The sequence below is a fragment of the Hemiscyllium ocellatum genome, unplaced genomic scaffold, assembly GCF_020745735.1.
Source record: "Hemiscyllium ocellatum isolate sHemOce1 unplaced genomic scaffold, sHemOce1.pat.X.cur. scaffold_1311_pat_ctg1, whole genome shotgun sequence".
Classification (NCBI taxonomy): Eukaryota; Metazoa; Chordata; class Chondrichthyes; order Orectolobiformes; family Hemiscylliidae; genus Hemiscyllium; species Hemiscyllium ocellatum.
This window is the reverse complement of record NW_026867735.1, coordinates 86,609-111,230: the sequence shown is the minus strand read 5'-3', so window position 1 is coordinate 111,230 and position 24,622 is coordinate 86,609. Positions and strand designations below refer to the sequence as shown.

At 51.3% G+C, this 24,622-nt stretch overlaps 12 non-coding genes across 12 annotated transcripts; all 12 read right to left on the bottom strand.

Annotated features, from left to right (window-relative positions):
• Positions 1-1,140: 1,140 nt before the first annotated feature.
• Positions 1,141-1,331, bottom strand: LOC132809582 (U2 spliceosomal RNA). Its single transcript, XR_009642425.1, has one exon. It is a non-coding gene; the product is annotated as a U2 spliceosomal RNA (small nuclear RNA).
• Positions 1,332-3,128: 1,797 nt separating this feature from the next.
• LOC132809640 (U2 spliceosomal RNA) lies at positions 3,129-3,320 on the bottom strand. The gene has a single exon (XR_009642484.1). It is a non-coding gene; the product is annotated as a U2 spliceosomal RNA (small nuclear RNA).
• A 1,822-nt stretch (positions 3,321-5,142) lies between these two features.
• On the bottom strand, positions 5,143-5,334 carry LOC132809639 (U2 spliceosomal RNA). Its single transcript, XR_009642482.1, has one exon. It is a non-coding gene; the product is annotated as a U2 spliceosomal RNA (small nuclear RNA).
• A 1,821-nt stretch (positions 5,335-7,155) lies between these two features.
• LOC132809638 (U2 spliceosomal RNA) lies at positions 7,156-7,347 on the bottom strand. Its single transcript, XR_009642481.1, has one exon. It is a non-coding gene; the product is annotated as a U2 spliceosomal RNA (small nuclear RNA).
• A 1,800-nt stretch (positions 7,348-9,147) lies between these two features.
• LOC132809637 (U2 spliceosomal RNA) lies at positions 9,148-9,339 on the bottom strand. Its single transcript, XR_009642480.1, has one exon. It is a non-coding gene; the product is annotated as a U2 spliceosomal RNA (small nuclear RNA).
• Positions 9,340-11,157: 1,818 nt separating this feature from the next.
• On the bottom strand, positions 11,158-11,349 carry LOC132809634 (U2 spliceosomal RNA). Its single transcript, XR_009642478.1, has one exon. It is a non-coding gene; the product is annotated as a U2 spliceosomal RNA (small nuclear RNA).
• A 1,821-nt stretch (positions 11,350-13,170) lies between these two features.
• On the bottom strand, positions 13,171-13,362 carry LOC132809633 (U2 spliceosomal RNA). Its single transcript, XR_009642477.1, has one exon. It is a non-coding gene; the product is annotated as a U2 spliceosomal RNA (small nuclear RNA).
• Positions 13,363-15,183: 1,821 nt separating this feature from the next.
• Positions 15,184-15,375, bottom strand: LOC132809632 (U2 spliceosomal RNA). The gene has a single exon (XR_009642476.1). It is a non-coding gene; the product is annotated as a U2 spliceosomal RNA (small nuclear RNA).
• Positions 15,376-17,191: 1,816 nt separating this feature from the next.
• LOC132809631 (U2 spliceosomal RNA) lies at positions 17,192-17,383 on the bottom strand. Its single transcript, XR_009642475.1, has one exon. It is a non-coding gene; the product is annotated as a U2 spliceosomal RNA (small nuclear RNA).
• A 1,817-nt stretch (positions 17,384-19,200) lies between these two features.
• Positions 19,201-19,392, bottom strand: LOC132809630 (U2 spliceosomal RNA). The gene has a single exon (XR_009642474.1). It is a non-coding gene; the product is annotated as a U2 spliceosomal RNA (small nuclear RNA).
• A 1,819-nt stretch (positions 19,393-21,211) lies between these two features.
• On the bottom strand, positions 21,212-21,403 carry LOC132809629 (U2 spliceosomal RNA). Its single transcript, XR_009642473.1, has one exon. It is a non-coding gene; the product is annotated as a U2 spliceosomal RNA (small nuclear RNA).
• Positions 21,404-23,199: 1,796 nt separating this feature from the next.
• Positions 23,200-23,391, bottom strand: LOC132809628 (U2 spliceosomal RNA). Its single transcript, XR_009642471.1, has one exon. It is a non-coding gene; the product is annotated as a U2 spliceosomal RNA (small nuclear RNA).
• Between the last annotated feature and the right edge of the window lie 1,231 nt (positions 23,392-24,622).

The window sequence follows — 24,622 nt, the reverse complement described above, 5'->3', positions numbered from 1 at the left end:
GCTTGCCCATAAATGCCAATCATCGTTTCCCTCACGTACAGGATTCGCTCCTCGGCATTCCGCATCAATCCGAAAAGTTGCGAAAAGCGAATTACGTCCGTGCACCCTTTCTTTATCGTCCACTCTCAATATCCTCTCTACTTGTATCCGACTCTCTGGAGAATGGGGAGGGAGCTGATCTCCCCGTGTAAACATGTCACGCTGCAAGCGCGCCTCATCACCACCAGCAGCTCGATTCGACATCTCCGTTCACATTGCTGCAGATCGCTGACAACATTATAATCCGACCCAGTTGACAAACTGACAACTGTTTCGCTACTTGCACCGCAAATGATGACAAATCGTTCCAAATCGTACGGGTGGCAGTGGATCAGTGGTTAGTACGGCTGCTGGTGGTGGCACCAGGGAGCTAGGAAGCCAGTTCCAGCCTTGGGCGATCGTCTGCGTGAATAATCTTTACGTACAGACGTAGCTACTAAAGCAGGTCGCTTCCGTACAGTAGTTTGCGAAGAAACAAACAGAGATGGGGGTTTCACTCTATTCAGGAAACAGACCAAAGACATTTCTTTCTTGTTCAAGAAAATATTAGGATAAATTTGTTGCCTCGGGGGTGGGGGGGGAGGCGGGGGGGTTGGGAAGGGGCTGTGGGGGCTGATCTGATAGCCATTTGACATTGGCTGAGTCATGGGATCCCACAACCTGATTTGACTGTGTTAAAAATCCCACAACACCAGGTTTCAGCCCAACGGGGTTCTTTGAAATTACAGCAGTCACCCCACCCCCCGCCACCGCCGTACCATCGGTGGGATACGTTCCAAGAACGACCGCAGAAGCCCAAAACGGCAGACAAGGGCAAATCCATTCATTTAAATTGGCAAGTTACCTTCCTGGCAGGCCCCTGGTTCCAGAATGTTCCCTGTAGCACGTTGGGGTTACCCCTGTCCTGGCTTTCTGCGTGCTGCACCTTCATCAGGTAACTGCAGAGCAGGTTCATAAGACAGAAAACCCGTAACAAAAGACGATAGTTTCCTGCAACTGAAAAGACAATAGATGCAACAATCACTGACTGCCATCAACACGGCAAACTAGCAAAGGCAAGAGATTCACATTGCATTCACCTGCTTTTGAACTTGGGTAAGCGTTGGGTGCACCATTCCTGGAAACACTGCAATACCAGGCTGATACATGGAGAGGACAGAGCAAGCCCTTAAGCCATCTCCCTGCTCCAAAAATCCATTTAATACAAACACTCCACCTTCGGGAGATATCAGCGATTAAACTGATAAGAACAGAAACTACACATATTCCAAGCCAAAAGGCCGAGAAGCGATAGCACATTAATACTCCAACGGTGGAGGTCATATTTGCCGACTATCCTTTCCATCAGTTTGATGATATTCAAAGTTCCTTTATTCCCTTACCGTCTACCTTCCTTCCAAGATATCCAACCAGACCGGAAGATCACTCTGCAGCAGTCGCTGTGCTTTTCCCCGTGCTTTTCTGTCATCTGTTACGTAGCCGCGTAGGTCGCGCTGACGACCAATCAGATGGCACGGGCCGGAGCCACCGCACGTCAGGTCGACTGCAGAGAGGTTTCTCCCGGTGATCGGGGGACAGCGGCGGCGGCAGGGTCATTCATTCCCCCGGCATCTACAAGATTCACCAGAATTCCTCAGGCAGCACCTTGCAAACCCATGGCCAACGCAGCCTCGAAGGATGACGGCAGCAGATCCACGGGAACACCACCATTCGCAAGTTCTCCCCCCCCCCCGAGGCACTCGCTGTCCTGAATTGCAAATATGTCTTTGTTCCTCCGGTGTTACCGGGTCAAAATCGGGAATCCCCGCCCAAACAGCATCGCGGGGCTACCGACAGCACTTGGACTGCAGCGGTTCGAGAGAGCAGCTCACCACCTGGCTGATCTCGGCATGGGCGAGAAATGTTGGCCTTGACGGAAAGATCCTATTCATTGCCTCACCTTGTGTTGGTGTAGCTTGCCATAAATGCCAATCATCGTTTCCCTCACGTACAGGATTCGCTCCTCGGCATTCCGCATCAATCCGAAAAGTTGCGAAAAGCGAATTACGTCCGTGCACCCTTTCTTTATCGTCCACTCTCAATATCCTCTCTACTTGTATCCGACTCTCTGTGGAGAATGGGGAGGGAGCTGATCTCCCGTGTAAACATGTCACGCTGCAAGCGCGCCTCATCACCACCAGCAGCTCGATTCGACATCTCCGTTCACATTGCTGCAGATCGCTGACAACATTATAATCCGACCCAGTTGACAAACTGACAACTGTTTCGCTACTTGCACCGCAAATGATGACAAATCGTTCCAAATCGTACGGGTGGCACAGTGGATCAGTGGTTAGTACGGCTGCCTGGTGGCACCAGGGAGCTGAAGCAGTTCCAGCCTTGGGCGATCGTCTGCGTGAATAATCTTTACGTACAGACGTAGCTACTAAAGCAGGTCGCTTCCGTACAGTAGTTTGCGAAGAAACAAACAGAGATGGGGGGTTTCACTCTATTCAGGAAACAGACTAAAGACATTTCTTTCTTGTTCAAGAAAATATTAGGATAAATTTGTTGCCTCGGGGGTGGGGGGGGAGGCGGGGGGGTTGGGAAGGGGCTGTGGGGGCTGATCTGATAGCCATTTGACATTGGCTGAGTCATGGGATCCCACAACCTGATTTGACTGTGTTAAAAATCCCACAACACCAGGTTTCAGCCCAACGGGGTTCTTTGAAATTACAGCAGTCACCCCCCCCCCGCCACCGCCGTACCCTCGGTGGGATACGTTCCAAGAACGACCGCAGAAGCCCAAAACGGCAGACAAGGGCAAATCCATTCATTTAAATTGGCAAGTTACCTTCCTGGCAGGCCCTGGTTCCAGAATGTTCCCTGTAGCACGTTGGGGTTACCCCTGTCCTGGCTTTCTGCGTGCTGCACCTTCATCAGGTAACTGCAGAGCAGGTTCATAAGACAGAAAACCCGTAACAAAAGACGATAGTTTCCTGCAACTGAAAAGACAATAGATGCAACAATCACTGACTGCCATCAACACGGCAAACTAGCAAAGGCAAGAGATTCACATTGCATTCACCTGCTTTTGAACTTGGGTACGCGTTGGGTGCACCATTCCTGGAAACACTGCAATACCAGGCTGATACATGGAGAGGACAGAGCAAGCCCTTAAGCCATCTCCCTGCTCCAAAAATCCATTTAATACAAACACTCCCACCTTCGGGAGATATCAGCGATTAAACTGATAAGAACAGAAACTACACATATTCCAAGCCAAAAGGCCGAGAAGCGATAGCACATTAATACTCCAACGGTGGAGGTCATATTTGCCGACTATCCTTTCCATCAGTTTGATGATATTCAAAGTTCCTTTATTCCCTTACCGTCTACCTTCCTTCCAAGATATCCAACCAGACCGGAAGATCACTCTGCAGCAGTCGCTGTGCTTTCCCGTGCTTTTCTCTCCATCTGTTACGTAGCCGCGTAGGTCGCGCTGACGACCAATCAGATGGCACGGGCCGGAGCCACCGCACGTCAGGTCGACTGCAGAGAGGTTTCTCCCGGTGATCGGGGACAGCGGCGGCGGCAGGGTCATTCATTCCCCCGGCAGGGTCATTCATTCCCCCGGCATCTACAAGATTCACCAGAATTCCTCAGGCAGCACCTTGCAAACCCATGGCCAACGCAGCCTCGAAGGATGACGGCAGCAGATCCACGGGAACACCACCATTCGCAAGTTCTCCCCCTCCCCCCCCCCCGAGGCACTCGCTGTCCTGAATTGCAAATATGTCTTTGTTCCTCCGGTGTTACCGGGTCAAAATCGGGAATCCCCGCCCAAACAGCATCGCGGGGCTACGACAGCACTTGGACTGCAGCGGTTCGAGAGAGCAGCTCACCACCAGGCTGATCTCGGCATGGGCGAGAAATGTTGGCCTTGACGGAAAGATCCTATTCATTGCCTCCCTTGTGTTGGTGTAGCTTGCCCATAATTGCCAATCATCGTTTCCCTCACGTACTGGATTCGCTCCTCGGCATTCCGCTTCAATCCGAAAAGTTGCGAAAAGCTAATTACGTCCGTGCACCCTTTCTTTATCGTCCACTCTCAATATCCTCTCTACTTGTATCCGACTCTCTGTGGAGAAGGGGGAGGGAGCTGATCTCCCCGTGTAAACATGTCACGCTGCAAGCGCGCCTCATCACCACCAGCAGCTCGATTCGACATCTCCGTTCACATTGCTGCAGATCGCTGACAACATTATAATCCGACCCAGTTGACAAACTGACAACTGTTTCGCTACTTGCACCGCAAATGATGACAAATCGTTCCAAATCGTACGGGTGGCACAGTGGATCAGTGGTTAGTACGGCTGCCTGGTGGCACCAGGGAGCTGAAGCCAGTTCCAGCCTTGGGCGATCGTCTGCGTGAATAATCTTTACGTACAGACGTAGCTACTAAAGCAGGTCGCTTCCGTACAGTAGTTTGCGAAGAAACAAACAGAGATGGGGGTTTCACTCTATTCAGGAAACAGACCAAAGACATTTCTTCTTGTTCAAGAAAATATTAGGATAAATTTGTTGCCTCGGGGGTGGGGGGGGAGGCGGGGGGGTTGGGAAGGGGCTGTGGGGGGCTGATCTGATAGCCATTTGACATTGGCTGAGTCATGGGATCCCACAACCTGATTTGACTGTGTTAAAAATCCACAACACCAGGTTTCAGCCCAACGGGGTTCTTTGAAATTACAGCAGTCACCCCACCCCCGCCACCGCCGTACCATCGGTGGGATACGTTCCAAGAACGACCGCAGAAGCCCAAAACGGCAGACAAGGGCAAATCCATTCATTTAAATTGGCAAGTTACCTTCCTGGCAGGCCCCTGGTTCCAGAATGTTCCCTGTAGCACGTTGGGGTTACCCCTGTCCTGGCTTTCTGCGTGCTGCACCTTCATCAGGTAACTGCAGAGCAGGTTCATAAGACAGAAAACCCGTAACAAAAGACGATAGTTTCCTGCAACTGAAAAGACAATAGATGCAACAATCACTGACTGCCATCAACACGGCAAACTAGCAAAGGCAAGAGATTCACATTGCATTCACCTGCTTTTGAACTTGGGTAAGCGTTGGGTGCACCATTCCTGGAAACACTGCAATACCAGGCTGATACATGGAGAGGACAGAGCAAGCCCTTAAGCCATCTCCCTGCTCCAAAAATCCATTTAATACAAACACTCCCACCTTCGGGAGATATCAGCGATTAAACTGATAAGAACAGAAACTACACATATTCCAAGCCAAAAGGCCGAGAAGCGATAGCACATTAATACTCCAACGGTGGAGGTCATATTTGCCGACTATCCTTTCCATCAGTTTGATGATATTCAAAGTTCCTTTATTCCCTTACCGTCTACCTTCCTTCCAAGATATCCAACCAGACCGGAAGATCACTCTGCAGCAGTCGCTGTGCTTTCCCCGTGCTTTTCTCTCCATCTGTTACGTAGCCGCGTAGGTCGCGCTGACGACCAATCAGATGGCACGGGCCGGAGCCACCGCACGTCAGGTCGACTGCAGAGAGGTTTCTCCCGGTGATCGGGGACAGCGGCGGCGGCAGGGTCATTCATTCCCCGGCAGGGTCATTCATTCCCCCGGCATCTACAAGATTCACCAGAATTCCTCAGGCAGCACCTTGCAAACCCATGGCCAACGCAGCCTCGAAGGATGACGGCAGCAGATCCACGGGAACACCACCATTCGCAAGTTCTCCCCCTCCCCCCCCCGAGACACTCGCTGTCCTGAATTGCAAATATGTCTTTGTTCCTCCGGTGTTACCGGGTCAAAATCGGGAATCCCCGCCCAAACAGCATCGCGGGGCTACCGACAGCACTTGGACTGCAGCGGTTCGAGAGAGCAGCTCACCACCAGGCTGATCTCGGCATGGGCGAGAAATGTTGGCCTTGACGGAAAGATCCTATTCATTGCCTCCCCTTGTGTTGGTGTAGCTTGCCCATAAATGCCAATCATCGTTTCCCTCACGTACAGGATTCGCTCCTCGGCATTCCGCATCAATCCGAAAAGTTGCGAAAAGCGAATTACGTCCGTGCACCCTTTCTTTATCGTCCACTCTCAATATCCTCTCTACTTGTATCCGACTCTGTGGAGAATGGGGAGGGAGCTGATCTCCCCGTGTAAACATGTCACGCTGCAAGCGCGCCTCATCACCACCAGCAGCTCGATTCGACATCTCCGTTCACATTGCTGCAGATCGCTGACAACATTATAATCCGACCCAGTTGACAAACTGACAACTGTTTCGCTACTTGCACCGCAAATGATGACAAATCGTTCCAAATCGTACGGGTGGCACAGTGGATCAGTGGTTAGTACGGCTGCCTGGTGGCACCAGGGAGCTGAAGCCAGTTCCAGCCTTGGGCGATCGTCTGCGTGAATAATCTTTACGTACAGACGTAGCTACTAAAGCAGGTCGCTTCCGTACAGTAGTTTGCGAAGAAACAAACAGAGATGGGGGTTTCACTCTATTCAGGAAACAGACAAAGACATTTCTTTCTTGTTCAAGAAAATATTAGGATAAATTTGTTGCCTCGGGGGTGGGGGGGGAGGCGGGGGGGTTGGGAAGGGGCTGTGGGGGCTGATCTGATAGCCATTTGACATTGGCTGAGTCATGGGATCCCACAACCTGATTTGACTGTGTTAAAAATCCCACAACACCAGGTTTCAGCCCAACGGGGTTCTTTGAAATTACAGCAGTCACCCCACCCCCCGCCACCGCCGTACCATCGGTGGGATACGTTCCAAGAACGACCGCAGAAGCCCAAAACGGCAGACAAGGGCAAATCCATTCATTTAAATTGGCAAGTTACCTTCCTGGCAGGCCCCTGGTTCCAGAATGTTCCCTGTAGCACGTTGGGGTTACCCCTGTCCTGGCTTTCTGCGTGCTGCACCTTCATCAGGTAACTGCAGAGCAGGTTCATAAGACAGAAAACCCGTAACAAAAGACGATAGTTTCCTGCAACTGAAAAGACAATAGATGCAACAATCACTGACTGCCATCAACACGGCAAACTAGCAAAGGCAAGAGATTCACATTGCATTCACCTGCTTTTGAACTTGGGTAAGCGTTGGGTGCACCATTCCTGGAAACACTGCAATACCAGGCTGATACATGGAGAGGACAGAGCAAGCCCTTAAGCCATCTCCCTGCTCCAAAAATCCATTTAATACAAACACTCCCACCTTCGGGAGATATCAGCGATTAAACTGATAAGAACAGAAACTACACATATTCCAAGCCAAAAGGCCGAGAAGCGATAGCACATTAATACTCCAACGGTGGAGGTCATATTTGCCGACTATCCTTTCCATCAGTTTGATGATATTCAAAGTTCCTTTATTCCCTTACCGTCTACCTTCCTTCCAAGATATCCAACCAGACCGGAAGATCACTCTGCAGCAGTCGCTGTGCTTTCCCCGTGCTTTTCTCTCCATCTGTTACGTAGCCGCGTAGGTCGCGCTGACGACCAATCAGATGGCACGGGCCGGAGCCACCGCACGTCAGGTCGACTGCAGAGAGGTTTCTCCCGGTGATCGGGGACAGCGGCAGGGCGGCAGGGTCATTCATTCCCCCGGCATCTACAAGATTCACCAGAATTCCTCAGGCAGCACCTTGCAAACCCATGGCCAACGCAGCCTCGAAGGATGACGGCAGCAGATCCACGGGAACACCACCATTCGCAAGTTCTCTCCCCCCCCCCGAGACACTCGCTGTCCTGAATTGCAAATATGTCTTTGTTCCTCCGGTGTTACCGGGTCAAAATCGGGAATCCCCGCCCAAACAGCATCGCGGGGCTACCGACAGCACTTGGACTGCAGCGGTTCGAGAGAGCAGCTCACCACCAGGCTGATCTCGGCATGGGCGAGAAATGTTGGCCTTGACGGAAAGATCCTATTCATTGCCTCCCCTTGTGTTGGTGTAGCTTGCCCATAAATGCCAATCATCGTTTCCCTCACGTACAGGATTCGCTCCTCGGCATTCCGCATCAATCCGAAAAGTTGCGAAAAGCGAATTACGTCCGTGCACCCTTTCTTTATCGTCCACTTTCAATATCCTCTCTACTTGTATCCGACTCTCTGGAGAATGGGGAGGGAGCTGATCTCCCCGTGTAAACATGTCACGCTGCAAGCGCGCCTCATCACCACCAGCAGCTCGATTCGACATCTCCGTTCACATTGCTGCAGATCGCTGACAACATTATAATCCGACCCAGTTGACAAACTGACAACTGTTTCGCTACTTGCACCGCAAATGATGACAAATCGTTCCAAATCGTACGGGTGGCACAGTGGATCAGTGGTTAGTACGGCTGCCTGGTGGCACCAGGGAGCTGAAGCCAGTTCCAGCCTTGGGCGATCGTCTGCGTGAATAATCTTTACGTACAGACGTAGCTACTAAAGCAGGTCGCTTCCGTACAGTAGTTTGCGAAGAAACAAACAGAGATGGGGGTTTCACTCTATTCAGGAAACAGACAAAGACATTTCTTTCTTGTTCAAGAAAATATTAGGATAAATTTGTTGCCTCGGGGGTGGGGGGGGAGGCGGGGGGGTTGGGAAGGGGCTGTGGGGGCTGATCTGATAGCCATTTGACATTGGCTGAGTCATGGGATCCCACAACCTGATTTGACTGTGTTAAAAATCCCACAACACCAGGTTTCAGCCCAACGGGGTTCTTTGAAATTACAGCAGTCACCCCACCCCCCGCCACCGCCGTACCATCGGTGGGATACGTTCCAAGAACGACCGCAGAAGCCCAAAACGGCAGACAAGGGCAAATCCATTCATTTAAATTGGCAAGTTACCTTCCTGGCAGGCCCCTGGTTCCAGAATGTTCCCTGTAGCACGTTGGGGTTACCCCTGTCCTGGCTTTCAGCGTGCTGCACCTTCATCAGGTAACTGCAGAGCAGGTTCATAAGACAGAAAACCCGTAACAAAAGACGATAGTTTCCTGCAACTGAAAAGACAATAGATGCAACAATCACTGACTGCCATCAACACGGCAAACTAGCAAAGGCAAGAGATTCACATTGCATTCACCTGCTTTTGAACTTGGGTAAGCGTTGGGTGCACCATTCCTGGAAACACTGCAATACCAGGCTGATACATGGAGAGGACAGAGCAAGCCCTTAAGCCATCTCCCTGCTCCAAAAATCCATTTAATACAAACACTCCCACCTTCGGGAGATATCAGCGATTAAACTGATAAGAACAGAAACTACACATATTCCAAGCCAAAAGGCCGAGAAGCGATAGCACATTAATACTCCAACGGTGGAGGTCATATTTGCCGACTATCCTTTCCATCAGTTTGATGATATTCAAAGTTCCTTTATTCCCTTACCGTCTACCTTCCTTCCAAGATATCCAACCAGACCGGAAGATCACTCTGCAGCAGTCGCTGTGCTTTCCCCGTGCTTTTCTGTCCATCTGTTACGTAGCCGCGTAGGTCGCGCTGACGACCAATCAGATGGCACGGGCCGGAGCCACCGCACGTCAGGTCGACTGCAGAGAGGTTTCTCCCGGTGATCGGGGACAGCGGCGGCGGCAGGGTCATTCATTCCCCGGCAGGGTCATTCATTCCCCCGGCATCTACAAGATTCACCAGAATTCCTCAGGCAGCACCTTGCAAACCCATGGCCAACGCAGCCTCGAAGGATGACGGCAGCAGATCCACGGGAACACCACCATTCGCAAGTTCTCCCCCCCCCCCGAGACACTCGCTGTCCTGAATTGCAAATATGTCTTTGTTCCTCCGGTGTTACCGGGTCAAAATCGGGAATCCCCGCCCAAACAGCATCGCGGGGCTACCGACAGCACTTGGACTGCAGCGGTTCGAGAGAGCAGCTCACCACCAGGCTGATCTCGGCATGGGCGAGAAATGTTGGCCTTGACGGAAAGATCCTATTCATTGCCTCCCCTTGTGTTGGTGTAGCTTGCCCATAAATGCCAATCATCGTTTCCCTCACGTACAGGATTCGCTCCTCGGCATTCCGCATCAATCCGAAAAGTTGCGAAAAGCGAATTACGTCCGTGCACCCTTTCTTTATCGTCCACTTTCAATATCCTCTCTACTTGTATCCGACTCTCTGGAGAATGGGGAGGGAGCTGATCTCCCCGTGTAAACATGTCACGCTGCAAGCGCGCCTCATCACCACCAGCAGCTCGATTCGACATCTCCGTTCACATTGCTGCAGATCGCTGACAACATTATAATCCGACCCAGTTGACAAACTGACAACTGTTTCGCTACTTGCACCGCAAATGATGACAAATCGTTCCAAATCGTACGGGTGGCACAGTGGATCAGTGGTTAGTACGGCTGCCTGGTGGCACCAGGGAGCTGAAGCCAGTTCCAGCCTTGGGCGATCGTCTGCGTGAATAATCTTTACGTACAGACGTAGCTACTAAAGCAGGTCGCTTCCGTACAGTAGTTTGCGAAGAAACAAACAGAGATGGGGGTTTCACTCTATTCAGGAAACAGACTAAAGACATTTCTTTCTTGTTCAAGAAAATATTAGGATAAATTTGTTGCCTCGGGGGTGGGGGGGGAGGCGGGGGGGTTGGGAAGGGGCTGTGGGGGCTGATCTGATAGCCATTTGACATTGGCTGAGTCATGGGATCCCACAACCTGATTTGACTGTGTTAAAAATCCCACAACACCAGGTTTCAGCCCAACGGGGTTCTTTGAAATTACAGCAGTCACCCCACCCCCCGCCACCGCCGTACCATCGGTGGGATACGTTCCAAGAACGACCGCAGAAGCCCAAAACGGCAGACAAGGGCAAATCCATTCATTTAAATTGGCAAGTTACCTTCCTGGCAGGCCCCTGGTTCCAGAATGTTCCCTGTAGCACGTTGGGGTTACCCCTGTCCTGGCTTTCAGCGTGCTGCACCTTCATCAGGTAACTGCAGAGCAGGTTCATAAGACAGAAAACCCGTAACAAAAGACGATAGTTTCCTGCAACTGAAAAGACAATAGATGCAACAATCACTGACTGCCATCAACACGGCAAACTAGCAAAGGCAAGAGATTCACATTGCATTCACCTGCTTTTGAACTTGGGTAAGCGTTGGGTGCACCATTCCTGGAAACACTGCAATACCAGGCTGATACATGGAGAGGACAGAGCAAGCCCTTAAGCCATCTCCCTGCTCCAAAAATCCATTTAATACAAACACTCCCACCTTCGGGAGATATCAGCGATTAAACTGATAAGAACAGAAACTACACATATTCCAAGCCAAAAGGCCGAGAAGCGATAGCACATTAATACTCCAACGGTGGAGGTCATATTTGCCGACTATCCTTTCCATCAGTTTGATGATATTCAAAGTTCCTTTATTCCCTTACCGTCTACCTTCCTTCCAAGATATCCAACCAGACCGGAAGATCACTCTGCAGCAGTCGCTGTGCTTTCCCCGTGCTTTTCTCTCCATCTGTTACGTAGCCGCGTAGGTCGCGCTGACGACCAATCAGATGGCACGGGCCGGAGCCACCGCACGTCAGGTCGACTGCAGAGAGGTTTCTCCCGGTGATCGGGGACAGCGGCGGCGGCAGGGTCATTCATTCCCCCGGCAGGGTCATTCATTCCCCCGGCATCTACAAGATTCACCAGAATTCCTCAGGCAGCACCTTGCAAACCCATGGCCAACGCAGCCTCGAAGGATGACGGCAGCAGATCCACGGGAACACCACCATTCGCAAGTTCTCCTCCCCCCCCCCGAGACACTCGCTGTCCTGAATTGCAAATATGTCTTTGTTCCTCCGGTGTTACCGGGTCAAAATCGGGAATCCCCGCCCAAACAGCATCGCGGGGCTACCGACAGCACTTGGACTGCAGCGGTTCGAGAGAGCAGCTCACCACCAGGCTGATCTCGGCATGGGCGAGAAATGTTGGCCTTGACGGAAAGATCCTATTCATTGCCTCCCCTTGTGTTGGTGTAGCTTGCCCATAAATGCCAATCATCGTTTCCCTCACGTACAGGATTCGCTCCTCGGCATTCCGCATCAATCCGAAAAGTTGCGAAAAGCGAATTACGTCCGTGCACCCTTTCTTTATCGTCCACTTTCAATATCCTCTCTACTTGTATCCGACTCTCTGGAGAATGGGGAGGGAGCTGATCTCCCCGTGTAAACATGTCACGCTGCAAGCGCGCCTCATCACCACCAGCAGCTCGATTCGACATCTCCGTTCACATTGCTGCAGATCGCTGACAACATTATAATCCGACCCAGTTGACAAACTGACAACTGTTTCGCTACTTGCACCGCAAATGATGACAAATCGTTCCAAATCGTACGGGTGGCACAGTGGATCAGTGGTTAGTACGGCTGCCTGGTGGCACCAGGGAGCTGAAGCCAGTTCCAGCCTTGGGCGATCGTCTGCGTGAATAATCTTTACGTACAGACGTAGCTACTAAAGCAGGTCGCTTCCGTACAGTAGTTTGCGAAGAAACAAACAGAGATGGGGGTTTCACTCTATTCAGGAAACAGACCAAAGACATTTCTTTCTTGTTCAAGAAAATATTAGGATAAATTTGTTGCCTCGGGGGTGGGGGGGGAGGCGGGGGGGTTGGGAAGGGGCTGTGGGGGCTGATCTGATAGCCATTTGACATTGGCTGAGTCATGGGATCCCACAACCTGATTTGACTGTGTTAAAAATCCCACAACACCAGGTTTCAGCCCAACGGGGTTCTTTGAAATTACAGCAGTCACCCCACCCCCCGCCACCGCCGTACCATCGGTGGGATACGTTCCAAGAACGACCGCAGAAGCCCAAAACGGCAGACAAGGGCAAATCCATTCATTTAAATTGGCAAGTTACCTTCCTGGCAGGCCCCTGGTTCCAGAATGTTCCCTGTAGCACGTTGGGGTTACCCCTGTCCTGGCTTTCTGCGTGCTGCACCTTCATCAGGTAACTGCAGAGCAGGTTCATAAGACAGAAAACCCGTAACAAAAGACGATAGTTTCCTGCAACTGAAAAGACAATAGATGCAACAATCACTGACTGCCATCAACACGGCAAACTAGCAAAGGCAAGAGATTCACATTGCATTCACCTGCTTTTGAACTTGGGTAAGCGTTGGGTGCACCATTCCTGGAAACACTGCAATACCAGGCTGATACATGGAGAGGACAGAGCAAGCCCTTAAGCCATCTCCCTGCTCCAAAAATCCATTTAATACAAACACTCCCACCTTCGGGAGATATCAGCGATTAAACTGATAAGAACAGAAACTACACATATTCCAAGCCAAAAGGCCGAGAAGCGATAGCACATTAATACTCCAACGGTGGAGGTCATATTTGCCGACTATCCTTTCCATCAGTTTGATGATATTCAAAGTTCCTTTATTCCCTTACCGTCTACCTTCCTTCCAAGATATCCAACCAGACCGGAAGATCACTCTGCAGCAGTCGCTGTGCTTTCCCCGTGCTTTTCTCTCCATCTGTTACGTAGCCGCGTAGGTCGCGCTGACGACCAATCAGATGGCACGGGCCGGAGCCACCGCACGTCAGGTCGACTGCAGAGAGGTTTCTCCCGGTGATCGGGGACAGCGGCGGCGGCAGGGTCATTCATTCCCCGGCAGGGTCATTCATTCCCCCGGCATCTACAAGATTCACCAGAATTCCTCAGGCAGCACCTTGCAAACCCATGGCCAACGCAGCCTCGAAGGATGACGGCAGCAGATCCACGGGAACACCACCATTCGCAAGTTCTCCCTCCCCCCCCCGAGACACTCGCTGTCCTGAATTGCAAATATGTCTTTGTTCCTCCGGTGTTACCGGGTCAAAATCGGGAATCCCCGCCCAAACAGCATCGCGGGGCTACCGACAGCACTTGGACTGCAGCGGTTCGAGAGAGCAGCTCACCACCAGGCTGATCTCGGCATGGGCGAGAAATGTTGGCCTTGACGGAAAGATCCTATTCATTGCCTCCCCTTGTGTTGGTGTAGCTTGCCCATAAATGCCAATCATCGTTTCCCTCACGTACAGGATTCGCTCCTCGGCATTCCGCATCAATCCGAAAAGTTGCGAAAAGCGAATTACGTCCGTGCACCCTTTCTTTATCGTCCACTTTCAATATCCTCTCTACTTGTATCCGACTCTCTGTGGAGAATGGGGAGGGAGCTGATCTCCCCGTGTAAACATGTCACGCTGCAAGCGCGCCTCATCACCACCAGCAGCTCGATTCGACATCTCCGTTCACATTGCTGCAGATCGCTGACAACATTATAATCCGACCCAGTTGACAAACTGACAACTGTTTCGCTACTTGCACCGCAAATGATGACAAATCGTTCCAAATCGTACGGGTGGCACAGTGGATCAGTGGTTAGTACGGCTGCCTGGTGGCACCAGGGAGCTGAAGCCAGTTCCAGCCTTGGGCGATCGTCTGCGTGAATAATCTTTACGTACAGACGTAGCTACTAAAGCAGGTCGCTTCCGTACAGTAGTTTGCGAAGAAACAAACAGAGATGGGGGTTTCACTCTATTCAGGAAACAGACAAAGACATTTCTTTCTTGTTCAAGAAAATATTAGGATAAATTTGTTGCCTCGGGGGTGGGGGGGGAGGCGGGGGGGTTGGGAAGGGGCTGTGGGGGCTGATCTGATAGCCATTTGACATTGGCTGAGTCATGGGATCCCACAACCTGATTTGACTGTGTTAAAAATCCCACAACACCAGGTTTCAGCCCAACGGGGTTCTTTGAAATTACAGCAGTCACCCCACCCCCCGCCACCGCCGTACCATCGGTGGGATACGTTCCAAGAACGACCGCAGAAGCCCAAAACGGCAGACAAGGGCAAATCCATTCATTTAAATTGGCAAGTTACCTTCCTGGCAGGCCCCTGGTTCCAGAATGTTCCCTGTAGCACGTTGGGGTTACCCCTGTCCTGGCTTTCAGCGTGCTGCACCTTCATCAGGTAACTGCAGAGCAGGTTCATAAGACAGAAAACCCGTAACAAAAGACGATAGTTTCCTGCAACTGAAAAGACAATAGATGCAACAATCACTGACTGCCATCAACACGGCAAACTAGCAAAGGCAAGAGATTCACATTGCATTCACCTGCTTTTGAACTTGGGTAAGCGTTGGGTGCACCATTCCTGGAAACACTGCAATACCAGGCTGATACATGGAGAGGACAGAGCAAGCCCTTAAGCCATCTCCCTGCTCCAAAAATCCATTTAATACAAACACTCCCACCTTCGGGAGATATCAGCGATTAAACTGATAAGAACAGAAACTACACATATTCCAAGCCAAAAGGCCGAGAAGCGATAGCACATTAATACTCCAACGGTGGAGGTCATATTTGCCGACTATCCTTTCCATCAGTTTGATGATATTCAAAGTTCCTTTATTCCCTTACCGTCTACCTTCCTTCCAAGATATCCAACCAGACCGGAAGATCACTCTGCAGCAGTCGCTGTGCTTTCCCCGTGCTTTTCTCTCCATCTGTTACGTAGCCGCGTAGGTCGCGCTGACGACCAATCAGATGGCACGGGCCGGAGCCACCGCACGTCAGGTCGACTGCAGAGAGGTTTCTCCCGGTGATCGGGGACAGCGGCGGCGGCAGGGTCATTCATTCCCCCGGCAGGGTCATTCATTCCCCCGGCATCTACAAGATTCACCAGAATTCCTCAGGCAGCACCTTGCAAACCCATGGCCAACGCAGCCTCGAAGGATGACGGCAGCAGATCCACGGGAACACCACCATTCGCAAGTTCCCCCCCCCCGAGACACTCGCTGTCCTGAATTGCAAATATGTCTTTGTTCCTCCGGTGTTACCGGGTCAAAATCGGGAATCCCCGCCCAAACAGCATCGCGGGGCTACCGACAGCACTTGGACTGCAGCGGTTCGAGAGAGCAGCTCACCACCAGGCTGATCTCGGCATGGGCGAGAAATGTTGGCCTTGACGGAAAGATCCTATTCATTGCCTCCCCTTGTGTTGGTGTAGCTTGCCCATAAATGCCAATCATCGTTTCCCTCACGTACAGGATTCGCTCCTCGGCATTCCGCATCAATCCGAAAAGTTGCGAAAAGCGAATTACGTCCGTGCACCCTTTCTTTATCGTCCACTTTCAATATCCTCTCTACTTGTATCCGACTCTCTGGAGAATGGGGAGGGAGCTGATCTCCCCGTGTAAACATGTCACGCTGCAAGCGCGCCTCATCACCACCAGCAGCTCGATTCGACATCTCCGTTCACATTGCTGCAGATCGCTGACAACATTATAATCCGACCCAGTTGACAAACTGACAACTGTTTCGCTACTTGCACCGCAAATGATGACAAATCGTTCCAAATCGTACGGGTGGCACAGTGGATCAGTGGTTAGTACGGCTGCCTGGTGGCACCAGGGAGCTGAAGCCAGTTCCAGCCTTGGGCGATCGTCTGCGTGAATAATCTTTACGTACAGACGTAGCTACTAAAGCAGGTCGCTTCCGTACAGTAGTTTGCGAAGAAACAAACAGAGATGGGGGTTTCACTCTATTCAGGAAACAGACCAAAGACATTTCTTTCTTGTTCAAGAAAATATTAGGATAAATTTGTTGCCTCGGGGGTGGGGGGGGAGGCGGGGGGGTTGGGAAGGGGCTGTGGGGGCTGATCTGATAGCCATTTGACATTGGCTGAGTCATGGGATCCCACAACCTGATTTGACTGTGTTAAAAATCCCACAACACCAGGTTTCAGCCCAACGGGGTTCTTTGAAATTACAGCAGTCACCCCACCCCCCGCCACCGCCGTACCATCGGTGGGATACGTTCCAAGAACGACCGCAGAAGCCCAAAACGGCAGACAAGGGCAAATCCATTCATTTAAATTGGCAAGTTACCTTCCTGGCAGGCCCCTGGTTCCAGAATGTTCCCTGTAGCACGTTGGGGTTACCCCTGTCCTGGCTTTCAGCGTGCTGCACCTTCATCAGGTAACTGCAGAGCAGGTTCATAAGACAGAAAACCCGTAACAAAAGACGATAGTTTCCTGCAACTGAAAAGACAATAGATGCAACAATCACTGACTGCCATCAACACGGCAAACTAGCAAAGGCAAGAGATTCACATTGCATTCACCTGCTTTTGAACTTGGGTAAGCGTTGGGTGCACCATTCCTGGAAACACTGCAATACCAGGCTGATACATGGAGAGGACAGAGCAAGCCCTTAAGCCATCTCCCTGCTCCAAAAATCCATTTAATACAAACACTCCCACCTTCGGGAGATATCAGCGATTAAACTGATAAGAACAGAAACTACACATATTCCAAGCCAAAAGGCCGAGAAGCGATAGCACATTAATACTCCAACGGTGGAGGTCATATTTGCCGACTATCCTTTCCATCAGTTTGATGATATTCAAAGTTCCTTTATTCCCTTACCGTCTACCTTCCTTCCAAGATATCCAACCAGACCGGAAGATCACTCTGCAGCAGTCGCTGTGCTTTCCCCGTGCTTTTTTCCATCTGTTACGTAGCCGCGTAGGTCGCGCTGACGACCAATCAGATGGCACGGGCCGGAGCCACCGCACGTCAGGTCGACTGCAGAGAGGTTTCTCCCGGTGATCGGGGACAGCGGCGGCGGCAGGGTCATTCATTCCCCCGGCAGGGTCATTCATTCCCCCGGCATCTACAAGATTCACCAGAATTCCTCAGGCAGCACCTTGCAAACCCATGGCCAACGCAGCCTCGAAGGATGACGGCAGCAGATCCACGGGAACACCACCATTCGCAAGTTCTCCCCCCCCCCCGAGGCACTCGCTGTCCTGAATTGCAAATATGTCTTTGTTCCTCCGGTGTTACCGGGTCAAAATCGGGAATCCCCGCCCAAACAGCATCGCGGGGCTACCGACAGCACTTGGACTGCAGCGGTTCGAGAGAGCAGCTCACCACCAGGCTGATCTCGGCATGGGCGAGAAATGTTGGCCTTGACGGAAAGATCCTATTCATTGCCTCCCCTTGTGTTGGTGTAGCTTGCCCATAAATGCCAATCATCGTTTCCCTCACGTACAGGATTCGCTCCTCGGCATTCCGCATCAATCCGAAAAGTTGCGAAAAGCGAATTACGTCCGTGCACCCTTTCTTTATCGTCCACTTTCAATATCCTCTCTACTTGTATCCGACTCTCTGGAGAATGGGGAGGGAGCTGATCTCCCCGTGTAAACATGTCACGCTGCAAGCGCGCCTCATCACCACCAGCAGCTCGATTCGACATCTCCGTTCACATTGCTGCAGATCGCTGACAACATTATAATCCGACCCAGTTGACAAACTGACAACTGTTTCGCTACTTGCACCGCAAATGATGACAAATCGTTCCAAATCGTACGGGTGGCACAGTGGATCAGTGGTTAGTACGGCTGCCTGGTGGCACCAGGGAGCTGAAGCCAGTTCCAGCCTTGGGCGATCGTCTGCGTGAATAATCTTTACGTACAGACGTAGCTACTAAAGCAGGTCGCTTCCGTACAGTAGTTTGCGAAGAAACAAACAGAGATGGGGGTTTCACTCTATTCAGGAAACAGACTAAAGACATTTCTTTCTTGTTCAAGAAAATATTAGGATAAATTTGTTGCCTCGGGGGTGGGGGGGGAGGCGGGGGGGTTGGGAAGGGGCTGTGGGGGCTGATCTGATAGCCATTTGACATTGGCTGAGTCATGGGATCCCACAACCTGATTTGACTGTGTTAAAAATCCCACAACACCAGGTTTCAGCCCAACGGGGTTCTTTGAAATTACAGCAGTCACCCCACCCCCCGCCACCGCCGTACCATCGGTGGGATACGTTCCAAGAACGACCGCAGAAGCCCAAAACGGCAGACAAGGGCAAATCCATTCATTTAAATTGGCAAGTTACCTTCCTGGCAGGCCCCTGGTTCCAGAATGTTCCCTGTAGCACGTTGGGGTTACCCCTGTCCTGGCTTTCAGCGTGCTGCACCTTCATCAGGTAACTGCAGAGCAGGTTCATAAGACAGAAAACCCGTAACAAAAGACGATAGTTTCCTGCAACTGAAAAGACAATAGATGCAACAATCACTGACTGCCATCAACACGGCAAACTAGCAAAGGCAAGAGATTCACATTGCATTCACCTGCTTTTGAACTTGGGTAAGCGTTGGGTGCACCATTCCTGGAAACACTGCAATACCAGGCTGATACATGGAGAGGACAGAGCAAGCCCTTAAGCCATCTCCCTGCTCCAAAAATCCATTTAATACAAACACTCCCACCTTCGGGAGATATCAGCGATTAAACTGATAAGAACAGAAACTACACATATTCCAAGCCAAAAGGCCGAGAAGCGATAGCACATTAATACTCCAACGGTGGAGGTCATATTTGCCGACTATCCTTTCCATCAGTTTGATGATATTCAAAGTTCCTTTATTCCCTTACCGTCTACCTTCCTTCCAAGATATCCAACCAGACCGGAAGATCACTCTGCAGCAGTCGCTGTGCTTTCCCCGTGCTTTTCTCTCCATCTGTTACGTAGCCGCGTAGGTCGCGCTGACGACCAATCAGATGGCACGGGCCGGAGCCACCGCACGTCAGGTCGACTGCAGAGAGGTTTCTCCCGGTGATCGGGGACAGCGGCGGCGGCAGGGTCATTCATTCCCCGGCAGGGTCATTCATTCCCCCGGCATCTACAAGATTCACCAGAATTCCTCAGGCAGCACCTTGCAAACCCATGGCCAACGCAGCCTCGAAGGATGACGGCAGCAGATCCACGGGAACACCACCATTCGCAAGTTCTCTCCCCCCCGCCGAGGCACTCGCTGTCCTGAATTGCAAATATGTCTTTGTTCCTCCGGTGTTACCGGGTCAAAATCGGGAATCCCCGCCCAAACAGCATCGCGGGGCTACCGACAGCACTTGGACTGCAGCGGTTCGAGAGAGCAGCTCACCACCAGGCTGATCTCGGCATGGGCGAGAAATGTTGGCCTTGACGGAAAGATCCTATTCATTGCCTCCCCTTGTGTTGGTGTAGCTTGCCCATAAATGCCAATCATCGTTTCCCTCACGTACAGGATTCGCTCCTCGGCATTCCGCATCAATCCGAAAAGTTGCGAAAAGCGAATTACGTCCGTGCACCCTTTCTTTATCGTCCACTTTCAATATCCTCTCTACTTGTATCCGACTCTCTGGAGAATGGGGAGGGAGCTGATCTCCCCGTGTAAACATGTCACGCTGCAAGCGCGCCTCATCACCACCAGCAGCTCGATTCGACATCTCCGTTCACATTGCTGCAGATCGCTGACAACATTATAATCCGACCCAGTTGACAAACTGACAACTGTTTCGCTACTTGCACCGCAAATGATGACAAATCGTTCCAAATCGTACGGGTGGCACAGTGGATCAGTGGTTAGTACGGCTGCCTGGTGGCACCAGGGAGCTGAAGCCAGTTCCAGCCTTGGGCGATCGTCTGCGTGAATAATCTTTACGTACAGACGTAGCTACTAAAGCAGGTCGCTTCCGTACAGTAGTTTGCGAAGAAACAAACAGAGATGGGGGTTTCACTCTATTCAGGAAACAGACCAAAGACATTTCTTTCTTGTTCAAGAAAATATTAGGATAAATTTGTTGCCTCGGGGGTGGGGGGGGAGGCGGGGGGGTTGGGAAGGGGCTGTGGGGGCTGATCTGATAGCCATTTGACATTGGCTGAGTCATGGGATCCCACAACCTGATTTGACTGTGTTAAAAATCCCACAACACCAGGTTTCAGCCCAACGGGGTTCTTTGAAATTACAGCAGTCACCCCACCCCCCGCCACCGCCGTACCATCGGTGGGATACGTTCCAAGAACGACCGCAGAAGCCCAAAACGGCAGACAAGGGCAAATCCATTCATTTAAATTGGCAAGTTACCTTCCTGGCAGGCCCCTGGTTCCAGAATGTTCCCTGTAGCACGTTGGGGTTACCCCTGTCCTGGCTTTCAGCGTGCTGCACCTTCATCAGGTAACTGCAGAGCAGGTTCATAAGACAGAAAACCCGTAACAAAAGACGATAGTTTCCTGCAACTGAAAAGACAATAGATGCAACAATCACTGACTGCCATCAACACGGCAAACTAGCAAAGGCAAGAGATTCACATTGCATTCACCTGCTTTTGAACTTGGGTAAGCGTTGGGTGCACCATTCCTGGAAACACTGCAATACCAGGCTGATACATGGAGAGGACAGAGCAAGCCCTTAAGCCATCTCCCTGCTCCAAAAATCCATTTAATACAAACACTCCCACCTTCGGGAGATATCAGCGATTAAACTGATAAGAACAGAAACTACACATATTCCAAGCCAAAAGGCCGAGAAGCGATAGCACATTAATACTCCAACGGTGGAGGTCATATTTGCCGACTATCCTTTCCATCAGTTTGATGATATTCAAAGTTCCTTTATTCCCTTACCGTCTACCTTCCTTCCAAGATATCCAACCAGACCGGAAGATCACTCTGCAGCAGTCGCTGTGCTTTCCCCGTGCTTTTCTCTCCATCTGTTACGTAGCCGCGTAGGTCGCGCTGACGACCAATCAGATGGCACGGGCCGGAGCCACCGCACGTCAGGTCGACTGCAGAGAGGTTTCTCCGGTGATCGGGGACAGCGGCGGCGGCAGGGTCATTCATTCCCCCGGCATCTACAAGATTCACCAGAATTCCTCAGGCAGCACCTTGCAAACCCATGGCCAACGCAGCCTCGAAGGATGACGGCAGCAGATCCACGGGAACACCACCATTCGCAAGTTCTCCCCCCCCCCGAGACACTCGCTGTCCTGAATTGCAAATATGTCTTTGTTCCTCCGGTGTTACCGGGTCAAAATCGGGAATCCCCGCCCAAACAGCATCGCGGGGCTACCGACAGCACTTGGACTGCAGCGGTTCGAGAGAGCAGCTCACCACCAGGCTGATCTCGGCATGGGCGAGAAATGTTGGCCTTGACGGAAAGATCCTATTCATTGCCTCCCCTTGTGTTGGTGTAGCTTGCCCATAAATGCCAATCATCGTTTCCCTCACGTACAGGATTCGCTCCTCGGCATTCCGCATCAATCCGAAAAGTTGCGAAAAGCGAATTACGTCCGTGCACCCTTTCTTTATCGTCCACTTTCAATATCCTCTCTACTTGTATCCGACTCTCTGGAGAATGGGGAGGGAGCTGATCTCCCCGTGTAAACATGTCACGCTGCAAGCGCGCCTCATCACCACCAGCAGCTCGATTCGACATCTCCGTTCACATTGCTGCAGATCGCTGACAACATTATAATCCGACCCAGTTGACAAACTGACAACTGTTTCGCTACTTGCACCGCAAATGATGACAAATCGTTCCAAATCGTACGGGTGGCACAGTGGATCAGTGGTTAGTACGGCTGCCTGGTGGCACCAGGGAGCTGAAGCCAGTTCCAGCCTTGGGCGATCGTCTGCGTGAATAATCTTTACGTACAGACGTAGCTACTAAAGCAGGTCGCTTCCGTACAGTAGTTTGCGAAGAAACAAACAGAGATGGGGGTTTCACTCTATTCAGGAAACAGACCAAAGACATTTCTTTCTTGTTCAAGAAAATATTAGGATAAATTTGTTGCCTCGGGGGTGGGGGGGGAGGCGGGGGGGTTGGGAAGGGGCTGTGGGGGCTGATCTGATAGCCATTTGACATTGGCTGAGTCATGGGATCCCACAACCTGATTTGACTGTGTTAAAAATCCCACAACACCAGGTTTCAGCCCAACGGGGTTCTTTGAAATTACAGCAGTCACCCCACCCCCCGCCACCGCCGTACCATCGGTGGGATACGTTCCAAGAACGACCGCAGAAGCCCAAAACGGCAGACAAGGGCAAATCCATTCATTTAAATTGGCAAGTTACCTTCCTGGCAGGCCCCTGGTTCCAGAATGTTCCCTGTAGCACGTTGGGGTTACCCCTGTCCTGGCTTTCAGCGTGCTGCACCTTCATCAGGTAACTGCAGAGCAGGTTCATAAGACAGAAAACCCGTAACAAAAGACGATAGTTTCCTGCAACTGAAAAGACAATAGATGCAACAATCACTGACTGCCATCAACACGGCAAACTAGCAAAGGCAAGAGATTCACATTGCATTCACCTGCTTTTGAACTTGGGTAAGCGTTGGGTGCACCATTCCTGGAAACACTGCAATACCAGGCTGATACATGGAGAGGACAGAGCAAGCCCTTAAGCCATCTCCCTGCTCCAAAAATCCATTTAATACAAACACTCCCACCTTCGGGAGATATCAGCGATTAAACTGATAAGAACAGAAACTACACATATTCCAAGCCAAAAGGCCGAGAAGCGATAGCACATTAATACTCCAACGGTGGAGGTCATATTTGCCGACTATCCTTTCCATCAGTTTGATGATATTCAAAGTTCCTTTATTCCCTTACCGTCTACCTTCCTTCCAAGATATCCAACCAGACCGGAAGATCACTCTGCAGCAGTCGCTGTGCTTTCCCCGTGCTTTTCTCTCCATCTGTTACGTAGCCGCGTAGGTCGCGCTGACGACCAATCAGATGGCACGGGCCGGAGCCACCGCACGTCAGGTCGACTGCAGAGAGGTTTCTCCCGGTGATCGGGGACAGCGGCGGCGGCAGGGTCATTCATTCCCCCGGCAGGGTCATTCATTCCCCGGCATCTACAAGATTCACCAGAATTCCTCAGGCAGCACCTTGCAAACCCATGGCCAACGCAGCCTCGAAGGATGACGGCAGCAGATCCACGGGAACACCACCATTCGCAAGTTCTCTCCCCCCCCCCGAGACACTCGCTGTCCTGAATTGCAAATATGTCTTTGTTCCTCCGGTGTTACCGGGTCAAAATCGGGAATCCCCGCCCAAACAGCATCGCGGGGCTACCGACAGCACTTGGACTGCAGCGGTTCGAGAGAGCAGCTCACCACCAGGCTGATCTCGGCATGGGCGAGAAATGTTGGCCTTGACGGAAAGATCCTATTCATTGCCTCCCCTTGTGTTGGTGTAGCTTGCCCATAAATGCCAATCATCGTTTCCCTCACGTACAGGATTCGCTCCTCGGCATTCCGCATCAATCCGAAAAGTTGCGAAAAGCGAATTACGTCCGTGCACCCTTTCTTTATCGTCCACTTTCAATATCCTCTCTACTTGTATCCGACTCTCTGGAGAATGGGGAGGGAGCTGATCTCCCCGTGTAAACATGTCACGCTGCAAGCGCGCCTCATCACCACCAGCAGCTCGATTCGACATCTCCGTTCACATTGCTGCAGATCGCTGACAACATTATAATCCGACCCAGTTGACAAACTGACAACTGTTTCGCTACTTGCACCGCAAATGATGACAAATCGTTCCAAATCGTACGGGTGGCACAGTGGATCAGTGGTTAGTACGGCTGCCTGGTGGCACCAGGGAGCTGAAGCCAGTTCCAGCCTTGGGCGATCGTCTGCGTGAATAATCTTTACGTACAGACGTAGCTACTAAAGCAGGTCGCTTCCGTACAGTAGTTTGCGAAGAAACAAACAGAGATGGGGGTTTCACTCTATTCAGGAAACAG